The sequence below is a fragment of the Calidris pugnax genome, unplaced genomic scaffold (assembly GCF_001431845.1).
Source record: "Calidris pugnax isolate Ruff unplaced genomic scaffold, ASM143184v1 scaffold20, whole genome shotgun sequence".
Taxonomy (NCBI): Eukaryota; Metazoa; Chordata; class Aves; order Charadriiformes; family Scolopacidae; genus Calidris; species Calidris pugnax.
The window spans coordinates 1,459,351-1,471,183 of record NW_015094510.1 but is presented as its reverse complement, the minus strand read 5'-3'; positions in this window follow the sequence as shown (position 1 = coordinate 1,471,183).

Here is an 11,833-nt window from a genome sequence, read left to right as displayed (position 1 = left end):
AAATTTTTTTTTTTTTTTTTTTTTTTTTTTTTAAAGTCTGCTTTTAAATGGCTCTGAGGACCCAGTAATCTTTCTTGCTGTCAGAAATCCAGAGTTGGGTTATGCTCCGAACAAAGACCCTCCACAAATGGCTCCCTCTGGTGCAAAGCTGCAAGTCTCAGCCTGTCCTGGGAACAGTTGTTCTTTAAGTTATAGTTTATATTTTTAACATGATGTATAACAGCCGTAGGAACATCAATCTGAAGATTATCTCAAACGTGATTTTGTAAAAATTGCACCAGCAGCTCCTCATTATCTGGGGCACTGAGGATGAAAGTAGAGCTTGGATAGCCCAGTGTCTGAGTTATTGAATACAGGGTACTGATGTCCAGCCAAATTCGATTGGCTTGGGTTCATCAGGATATACGAGCACCAGCCAAAGCACTAGCTCAGCCCAAGAGAGCTGCTGAAGAAACTCTCTGGTGCCTCTATATCCATGTTTCCCAGCACCCTGAGGACCAGGAGAGGTTCTTAAACTGGCTACAGGATAATGTGAGTATACAGAGGTAACTCAGGTCACACAAGGCTAGTAAACACTGCTAGGTCTGAGCTGGTTGTATAGCACGCGTCATATTTTGTACTTCTTTGAATCCCAAGGATATGAAGCAGGGGCAGCTGAGCTGGTTCTACCCCAAATTAGTACGTGTTCAGCTGGTTTTGTGAGCTTGGACTGTAGGACATGCTGAAGTAGCTATGATGCTTCTGAATATGAGCTGTCTCTAGAAACAGCATATTCATGTTCAGGGATTGGTGACACTGAGCTTCTAAAGCAAACTCGACCCTGAATCAGCTTATATGACCCTGTGGTCCTGACCCACGTAATCCTCAATCTGGATACAACATGTGCAGATAACCAAGAGTTGCCTAGAATTTATTACTCTTTGTATTTGTATCTCTCAGAGCTTCTCTGCTTTCTTTATTGATCGTGACAGTTTCTTGCTGCAGTGATTTTTTTTTTTCTAAAACTCCAGGAAGAAAGAGGATGATAGGATCAGCAGCAGCACAGTGATGCCATCACCTGTGGGGAACCCTGACACCCCTGCTCAGAGTGCTTGTGCAGACGCTTTGGTTAAAAATGGCTCTCTGTATGTCTGCAAGCAACATATGTGCTGCAGAGCCGGAGCTCGGCTCCAAGTCCCTTGGATGCATATACTTGTCACATCAGATACTGGATGAAGAACAAAGTTCCTTGCTTGGAAAGGAACAATAACTCCTAAAAATTCAAGAACAAATTCCTAGCAGCTTTGGCTGAGCAATTGGGTCTCTGCACCAGAAGCAGGCTCTGACATAACCACTTTCACAGCTCCAAGACTCTTGGAAGCCTGATTTTGCAGTGACCTGGCTTCAGCACAGAAGTGGAAAACCAGATACTGGGCTCAGCAAGAATTTCTTATTGTCTACAAGCCTGGGGAACTTACTCAAGAAGCCTAAATTCTCTTTTATACTTAAAACTGGAATCTGCCCCTCCTCCTTATAAAGAGGAGGAAGAAGCCTTTCAAAGAGGTGAAACTACCTGACATGTATACAAAAGGGCAAGAATGACCCTTCCTAATGGCACTGACTGCGGTTTTTACCGTAAGTGAACCTGGAGACTTTTCCAGGGAATGCCATCAGCATTCAGGCATCTGTTTACCTACAGGTAGAAGTAATTCTCCAGGAACAGATGCTCCTGACCACATGTGGGTGGCTAAACCTAAACGCCTGGGGACCTTTCAGGTTAATTAGGGAGGAATCTAGCAAACTTAAGCACAGGGAGTATTAGGCAGTGTTGGAAAACCGGTAAGCTGAACTTTCATCTTGGATCAAACCAGAGTTTGGGCAATAATGACCTAAGCTAAACAGAGTTCAGGATGCTTTCATCCTACCCCTAACTGTAACTAGATTCTGACTATTGGGCTGCAGATTATGGAAAATAACCAGTTCTCAACAGGCGGTTTGGATTTGTTATAGGTAACAGTTAATCACACGCAGCTCCTTGGAGGGGGCAAAGACACTACCGTGGCATAGAGAGGAGCTCCTTTGTGGGCACGAGGGTGGGAGAGGAAAGTGCCCCAAAGCTGGCTGTCCGAGGACTTCCTCACACTCATCACCATACTGTATGAAGTGCTGGCAGAAGACCACATCTCAGAGATGAGAACAAATGTGAAATGTAATTAGCCTCAGTGCAAAGCCAAAGAAACCAAGGCACAAAATGAAGCACAACTTGCCCAGGACCATCAGGAGGACTGCGGCAAAGTCCATGTTTCCCAAGACCTTGTCCACGTGCCAAACTCTAGCTTAAAACTGCTTCGATGATGGCATTCATAGATCATCATTGCATTTGAAAGCTTTGGCAAAAGAGACATTTTGGGAGAAATGAGTACGAGCTGCCTTTTGGCTGTGGGTGGTTTGGAGGGATTTCCCTCCAGGTGGGTGCAGGCAGAATGGCTGTACTCTGCTCTAAGCTGCTGAGAAACAGCCTCCATGTTCACACATTATAGGAGCCATATTAGCACAATGCAGGTACACAGGTACATTAGATGATGCCCAGAGCTGTGCTGAGAGGCCTGCAGAGCTTCTGGGCTGGCTAACAGAGACATTTGGCCGTAAGCTGAACGCTGGTGTTTAACAACCCCTCACATAGAAATACTGCAAGATGCCAGTTTTGTGCTGTTCTGTTCGTTGCTCTCTCCTCAGGCTAGTGAACGCTTCTGGAGAACAGCCAAAAATTTGATTACTGGTATAAGCAATAGAGAATAGATATAGTGGTTCTGGCTAACTCAAACGGCAAAGAAGTTCTGTGATTCATCTTCATAATTATAATGTCTTTGAAAATATTTTGAAAAGGAATACATTCAGCACTTTGGAAATAAATATATTGTGTGCTTTTTCATTTTTAAGCTGCCATGGAATGTTAATGGTGACAAAATATTTGTGTTATACAGCCAGTATGTGAAAATAAATATTTTCCTAGTGATTTTTCTACAGTTTTATAGTGTTTGGGAACTTGTAAGTGAAATTAAATATATGTTCAGGTCTGGCCTTCAGAAATAAAGTAAAAACTGTTTTATGCAATGGAAAAAGTCAGAATGGACTACTTCTAAGTGGCATTAAAGTAATTGCTGAAGCAGCATGGGTTTTACACAACTTATGCAAAAAAACCCCCAACCCGGAAGCACGATAAATGCACTCCATGTCACTTGAAACATAGAAGCCCATATCACAAGCCCAGGCATAACTTCATTCATGTGATTAACTCCATGTAGTTAACGAGAGAAAGCATGTAGATAAAATTGATCCCACATGTAACTATCATCAGGACCGTGTCCTAAGCAGAAATGGCATATACCCAAGAATCTGCTGAGCAGAACGTGATTTGGAGCTGAATACAGGGTTTTAAGCTGCTGAGTACACCAATCACTGTGGCCAGAGTTGGTCCCCGGGGGACCTGTTCCACCTGCTCCACCTGCAAAATAGCCTGAATATCCCATTCAGATAAGACCAAGGTCCAAAGCATCCTGGTCCATATTTCCCTGCAAAATCATCCCTGATTTATATCTATCAGAGAAAAATAACGACGACTAACACCTCAAAGCAACACTACTTACCCAAATGGAGCAAGAACCAAAAAATGATGCTCTGTCCAAGTAAAACTGCAGGTGATAATTTATTTCAGTAAAACAAAATTAGTGGGATTGGAATTTGGCCAGGAGCCCCAGGTAAACATTCCTTTTAAAAATAGGAATTGGATGTTATTCTAATGAGTTTTTAAAATTAGTCTCAAATGTATGCATTCTCTCTTGATGACTAGAACATTTCACATACAGTTAAGTGCAGGATAGGTGTTGTGCACAGCAATAATATTTGGTGCAAAGGAGGGCTTGGGGTGACCTCAAGGCTCTTCAAAAAGGTGAAATTTCTGTGGCATTAGTCATGCTTATCACTACTGGGACATGCCCAGAGGAAAGGTACAAAACTGGCACTTCTGCAAGCACAGGCATAATAACCAGAAGTGGCAGGATTTGACCCAGGACTTCTCACTGTGTTTGAAAAACACTTCAGAACAATCAGTGGCTTTTATTTTAGACTTTTCTCGTTACGTTTGTGCTTTACATGGCTCGGTTCTCAGTTCTCATAGTCAGTTCTCCTTAAGGTCATTTTTTAAAATCAATGGGTTCAATTTACAGCCCAATATGGGTAACAGTTGCAGAGATTCATGTTACTTTTTAATCAAAAAATCAGCACCCCTTTTGCAGGTGTTCTTGAAAGATTTGCAAGTCTCAAACCATTTCACATGTCACTAACATCCCTGTGTGATTATATAGTAACCATGGAAAACGTCTACTTCCTGGTATTTTGGGGGTTTGCAATCCCATCTGTTACATTTCACAGTTCATCGCTAAGAATATGAGTTATATGATAAGTTGTGGAAAGTAATTACAAAAATACATAGCAAAGTCCTCTGACAGAAGCAAATGCAGTAAGGATGAGGGTCAGGTGGGGAATATGACAGCTTCAGTAAGAGTCTGTCAGAAAGGTCTTTCGGAAAAAGTCTTGTCCATCTGCCAAACATACGAGATAATTGACATCCTGGATGTTCCTGCCAGCTGTCTCAACAGTTCAGGATCGAACAGGGGCAATTTGCAGTCATCGAGAAGCAGAAACGCACGTCGTAATGCGGGAACTGGAAAACATGACAGGTGACATTTGCTAATGACTGGTAATGATACATAGGAGATGTTAAGTATTGTAGCTATAACCCAGCCATTTTGGAAGACTGAAGTACAAATTAATTTTAACTTTTTCTAAAAATGCCCTGAGACGATCTACCATCACTCCAGAGTACACTCGCTTGTACATCCTCACTCAGCATCTACTGCCGACATATTATCTGCTGGACTGGTGATGTCCCCCACACCTTGGATAACCACTGAGAATACAGACTAAAAATAGAGGAGAAGTAAATTTTTAAGATCTCTGGCTTTCCAGTAGATTTGGAAGAACTATACCTTATAGAAATGTCTGAACAGCTTACTTTAACTTAGTCATAATGCACAAAAAAACAAAGTCATTAAATCCTTTTCTTCCCCTGTGTTATCATACCACCCTCTGAGGACGAAATGCTTTCCACCGTATCCGTAATTAAGAAACCTAACAAATGGCATTTCTTAATTTACAGACGTAGACCTCTTGAACAATAGAGTACCAAAATGAAAAGTTGAGGAGCACCTGAAACACCTGCCACACTTTAACATCAACAGAATTAATAGCACTCTCCTCCACCCACCCAAGCACTCTGCCAACACTTCAAAAAGGTAATTGGAGTGACTTGGGTAATTATGAACATGTCATCCGTATGTCAATACCAGGCAAAATAGTCCAGCAGGTGGACATGACTCAATTAATAAATAATTAAAAAAAAAAGATGCAGTCGAAGTTAGTTGTTATATTTTATGAAAAATAAAACTTAACAAGCTACCATTACAGAAAGATGTTCCTCATCTGTACGGAACATGCCAGCCTTAGCACAAAGACTGTCCCTGCTTTACTGTCACGCTGAGAGCACCTCACAGCAGAGGGCTTTGTTAGCTGAGCAGCAGGCAGTGGTCCTCAGAAGGACCATCTCTATTGTCCTTTGGCCAACTCCTCCACTGATGCAGCCTGCAGGAACTCAGCTGGCTTCGGCAGAGTCACACTCCTTCAAACTACCAAAATATCACTCTCCCTGTAAATAATTGCTGTCCTGTGCTGTTCTGAAAAAGCTGTCTGAACCCATCCCAAGTCCAGAGTTACAATAAATAAATAAATAAATAGATCTGTTACTTCAGAAATTCAGTCAAGCCGAGCTGGCCTTGCTGGCCTTTTCACTGCTTCTTGTCCAATGTTACCAAAACTGAAGTAAATACTTTGTGATATCTGAGAGATCTGGATAAAACCTCTTGATCTTCACTCCGTGCAAACGCTTTTCTCAATTTAAGATCCGTTCCACTCACTAATAAGAGTTAAAGTGTATCAGGTTCAGGCAATGCAATGTTTGGATGTCCAGGAGGGAAGAATTCAAAGCAAGGTACAAGTACAGAGAGCGGATCTTTTGGGGCTTCCAAAATACTCACTCAAGCTCATTCCAATAGTAATTCAGAGTCCCAGGTGCACCAGACTGGATGAAGTGAGCTAATGCCCGCTATAGATTGTGGGCAATGTAGGATGACGTATTAAGTGTTTTCCTTTATCATGATTACTCATGTGTAACCATTACGTAGACCATTACCTCACAAAACACTGGCGAGCCAAAAATCACTCATGATGACCGTATATGCTTACTACAGTGACATTCAGAGGACTTCAGTGCTAGTACATTGAAGATTTTGCCATCTACATTACAACATGAATGAATTCACTTATTTTTACCACCACCACCTGTGGTCTCTGTTCCTTATTCGATTCTGCATGACTGAAGCAGCAGAGAAGAATAGGCCTACATTAAGAGTTTCAGAGTGCAGCTGTGAACTGTAGTTCATCATAATTTGTTGACTATGAAATATTCTTAGTTGGAAGTAGCTGGCAGACAACATGGCAGATGATTACAGAATGATGGTATTAATTTGTTGGTGATTTTGTTCAACTTGGTTTTATTAAAGACCCTAGTCCTCATGTCCTGTCCCAAATGAAGGGAAAAAAAACGTGTGCCAGGGATGAATCAAGCAGGGTTATAAATGCCACAGGTACAGAGTAAGAAAGCCCTACTGGTCTTCACTGAATCAAGTCTGGTGACCAGTTAACTCCTGAACATGCAAGCAGGAGAGACCAAGCTTGCACCTCTTCCCCCTGAAAACATCGATGTGCAGTCCTTCCTCCAGCTGGGACAAACCTCCAATGATTCAGAGAGAGGAAAAAGTACATGAGCATACAAATATATCTGGACATTGAACATAAAGACAGAGTGGGAATTCGCCCCCACTGGCAGTCTACTGAAGATGTGACATATGAGATATACAACAAGTTGCTGTCAAAATGTGGAAGCTACAAGCATTTTGAGCTAAACGCCTAGTTTCATGTTTTCACCATGTATCATACACAGAGAGAGAAAAAACCAACCACAGTCCACAGATCTGTTGACTGCAGCACCTCAGGAAGTCATCAGACTAACCTTCACTTTTTAATCCGGTTTCTGGATTAGGGCACATCCGTAGCGATATAATTTCTGAACATATTTAAAAGAGTCTAAATCTACTACCATCCCAGTTAAGCTTTTTGAGTGCTTAACTAACCTTACGGCTAGGAAAATGCAACTAATGTTAAGGCCAAATTTGTCTAAATAGAACTTCAAGCTATTACCTCTCGTTAAGCCTTCGACAACGGGATGGGAAAGCATCCCACTGTTAGGTTTCACCCTATATACTAGTATATGGAATGACTGACTTCTCCTCTTCAGTGAATTTTAAAAGTTGCATATGATAACCCTTAGGAAAGGTTTTTCTTCCAATCTTTAGGTCCCATTTATAGCCACACTGATATTTCATCATTCTTCTTCAAACTGTGGACATCAGAGCAGGTTTGGTATTACAGTCAAAGCTGTGTGGACAGCCATGGCCTTTCTCATTCTTTATGGGATATTCTGCTCTATATATCCCAGGATCACAGGTGTTATTTTGCCACTGCATTATTCTGAGATCAAATTTTTCAATGATAACAATTAAATCTTTCTTGTAGCCACTTTTTCCATGAAGAGTGGTCCAGATACATGTAATCTGCCTTTATACCCTCCAACCAGGGCCTCTGATTGCATCTAAGTTGATAGTATAAGACAATAAGGCTAAATAATTAAGGACTTGGAATCAAGGGGTTAACAAACACTGGTCAGAACACATGGCTCTGCTAAGGGTCTAACACAAGACGAAGGGTATCCAGGGTTAAGCCCACCTTCCTGTGGAAGGAATTGATTCTTTGTGTCTTTGTTTCTAGAGGTGTTGGCTCAGGCATGTCCATACTGAAACACATTTTTTGGGATGGTGGCTCTTTAAGCCAGCAATTATATTGCTGCTGCCTGTGTTGTGTTTCCTTCTGTATTTTTTGACCCAACAAACTTTACGTTGCCTAAGAACTCTACCTGAAAACACTTTGCTTGGTCATCAATGTTGTTACTGAAAATACTGAACAGTGCCAGCTTAAGAGTCAGTTATGGAAACAGATTTGTTCTGCCTTTGTAGCAACCGCTTGAGAACTCTCCAGGAGCCACTTTATGACGTGCCTGTTATGTGTTACGCTGAGTTAATTTTATATAATTCACGTTTCCTCGTCAAAATATAATGGATAGAAAATCAGATGCCTTGAAGAAATCCAAGTATGTGACATCAGTATAGTTACCATTGTCTGCCAGCTTCAGAACAAAAGACAACAAACAAAACCTACTTTCCAACCAAAGCACTTACAGCTTCTAACTCTTTGTTCTGCAGTCCAAAACCCATGGCCCTGTATTTTCTAACCAACACTATGAGGATAATTATCTGATAGCTACCTGTGTCACTCCTTTCATCATTTTCAAACACTAGAACAGTACCAAGACTTTTTATTAAACCCTCAGGAATTCCTTCCGTTTTCCAAGCTTTGCTAAAGGTTTATCATGGACCTTCAAAGATCTTAGCTAATTTGCTTGTGACTTTAAGATGCAAGTTCTCCAGCAGATGTTGCCTTCCCTCCTCTGGAGTTACAGATGGTAACTTCTCCATTCCATCCATGACATTGTGTGTAATGGACACAACTTCCAGCGTCTCTTCAAATACAGAAGAAAAACAGCCATTGAGCACATCCAATCTCTTTCATGCATTTATCACAGCTTCATTACCTGCATATAATGGTCATATTTGAAAGGGATTCTTCTTTTTACAAACATTTATTTTCTTGTCTTTGAACCTATTGTCTCAGATGGGAATACTTCACCCTTTGAATGGTATCTTTTTTTTATGGCTTTCCTGAGTTGTGTTACAAACCTCTCCAAAACAGGCAGGATGCGTGTTCCATTAAATCCTCTTACAATTCAGCAGAGAAACAGAATAATTATTGCTCTGTTAATTTGTGTTTCTTTAAGATTACCCATAAGGATAATGCAGGATCGTGGCACAGTCTCTGCTTCCTTCTATTTCACATGATAAGACAAAAGAAGGGAGTTAATAAATTTGTGCTTCCTCTTTAATGGTTTTAATATTAATTTAATTTACTTCCTTTAACTCTTATCTGATGAATATTTATCCACAACCAAAGTTCTAAACTGTACTGCTAGATATCTACAAAGCAAGTTGCACTGCCACTAGCATTTGGATGCTGGCTCCGGGCATCCCCAACCTACTACAGTATTTAAAGACAGTCCTTCCTGGTCTCTCACCTGCTTGTCATCACAGAAACTTAAGATCATTTGGCTGTTTTCAGACTGGTATTCTTTCATCTTTCAGCTCACTGTAACAAGACTCTAAAGCCATGTCTGACCTTCTGCATTTATCCATACTTAATCTCATGAGGAAGAAAAAGTACAGTAAACAAAACCCCTGGGTTCTTGCCAGCATTTTTTATTTATTCAATTAGTTATTATGTATTTATTTAATTATTCTTCTGGAATTCCCAGCTTACAAGAAATTCCCAAAAATCTGAAATTGAAGTTAGATCTGATTCATAACTCCATTTTGAAAGCAAAAAAAAATGCGCTTCCTGAGTAGCTGACACCCTGCATTTTGTCAGGTTTTGAAAGAAAATTTAACTTCCATTTTGTGTTCTACTGCCCATTCAGGTCTTCACAGAATTTTGGGAAAAGACATAGTCTCAAGCAGTTTCTCACCAAGTTTAAAATAGGGACTGCTGGAAATTTCATGGAGGAACAGCAAAATGCACCATAGCAAAAAACATGTATTGAAAAATGCAATTATATAATTAATAATACAGCTATTAAAAAAAGGAACTTCTCTGCCAAAACTTGAGGTGCTCTGCAAGTCGTTAAAAGAAATCAGAATAATTATCAAAGAAAATATACTGCCTATAGAACTTTGAGATGGAAAATACTTATTACATCACCCAGTTCATTCTCTCTCTGCCAGTGGAGGACTGTAGTATTAAGTACAAATTCATCTTCAATATTTGGATGCAGGTTTCCAAATTTTTTTCAACATAGCAGCAACTCTTTCAGCGCAAGAGTAATGAAATCTTGGCGCTCTGGCCTTCAGCTTGAGAATCTCTCCGAAAGCCAAAGCTTGTCCAGACTTTTCTGCGTGTTTGCCCAGATAAATGTAGTTAAATGTAATTGTTTACATTGCTGTTTTTCCTGTTGCACTTGTTCTCCAACCAGAAGTCCTATATAAGAAAGAACATTTTGCATACCATGTTACAAAATGGGACATCTCCATACGGTACAGCTAACTTATTTTAATACAGCCGAAAGTGAATCTTGACTTTTAATTCATTTCCTTGCAGCTGACTGAATAAATTGCCAGTGTGTCCCAGCTCGTTAAAATTTATCTTTTCTGCATGCACATTCTTATTGTAAATAAAATAATTAATTTATAGTGGCACAATGGAATAAATCCAGCTGAGGTCTTAGATGATGCTTCTAAGTGCAGCTTTTGAATGCTTTAGCTGTAGGCACCAGGGTCTAGGATTTGTTCCACCAGACTTGTAAATGCTCATCTAGGGAGTACAAGAATGAGAGCTTCTTGCCTGCAACACACGTCTTAGATTTGTATGTGGGAGTGCCCACTTTGAAACTTCTGCATCAGGCCATTCTTCTCCATCAAACTCTGAATCCCAGCGTGTTGTAGACTGGAGCTAAGCCCCAAAACTACTCAGACCAGCATTTTGGGGCATGCTTGGGCATGTGGACACCAAGGCAACTCTTGGGTCAAACAGCAAATCAGTTCAGCAAGTCTAGTGAGTTCAGTCAGGTTAGGCTGAGCCAGCGTGAGGTTTTTTGTTTGAGGTTTTTTTTGGCTTTTGGATCAGATGCACCTAAAGTTCATCCCTCTCTTGTCTTAGGCTTCTCTGTAATTTTGTTTTTTAATTTGTGGAGCTGAATCAAAGTCACTTACATGAATGGGATGCTAAGCACATCCCTGGGAGGAGAACCTGGTCTTCTAGTTAAATGCCCTCAATACTTTGGAAAAGGAGGCACAAGGCAGAGTACTCTGGTCTATTGCATGCTGCCACCAAATTAGGTGGAATTAGCTAACGGGGACAAAGAGGAGGCTTACGCTAAAATACCTTTTAGGTGGTTCTCTTTTTCCTGTTTTCACACCCTTGACACTGGCTTATAAAACCTATTTTAGGAATGCAGGCCTGGGTTGTCAAGTCCAGATCCCTGATGATTAGATAGGCAATTCTTATAAGAACCTTATTATTCCTTGATTGTGATTGTGAGTCATTTCCAGTTTGCTCAGTCTGAGGAGGCCTCCTTTGCAGGTGGAAACAAGTCACAGACTCATTTATTCAGGTCTTATTTTTTTGTTGTCCTGTCAAAAATATATATGCTGCAAATCTCCTCTTTATTTCAGAAACACTGGGGGGAAAGCGCATACATGTCACTTCCAACAGGCATTCAGCTTTCACCTGCCAAACCTTTAAGATCTCTTCTCTGTTCCAGTACCTGCACAGTCACGCAATGTCGTTCCTCAAACAACAAAAAAAAAAAAAAAAAAAAAAAAAAATAATAGGATTCAAATAAAAAAAACAGAGGAGTTGATATTGATCTAAGCTGACTACAGAGGAAAGTAATTAAAAGGCTGATTATTGCTCCTCTGATGCAATTTTGAGAATCAGCACAATACATTCTCCACCTTGT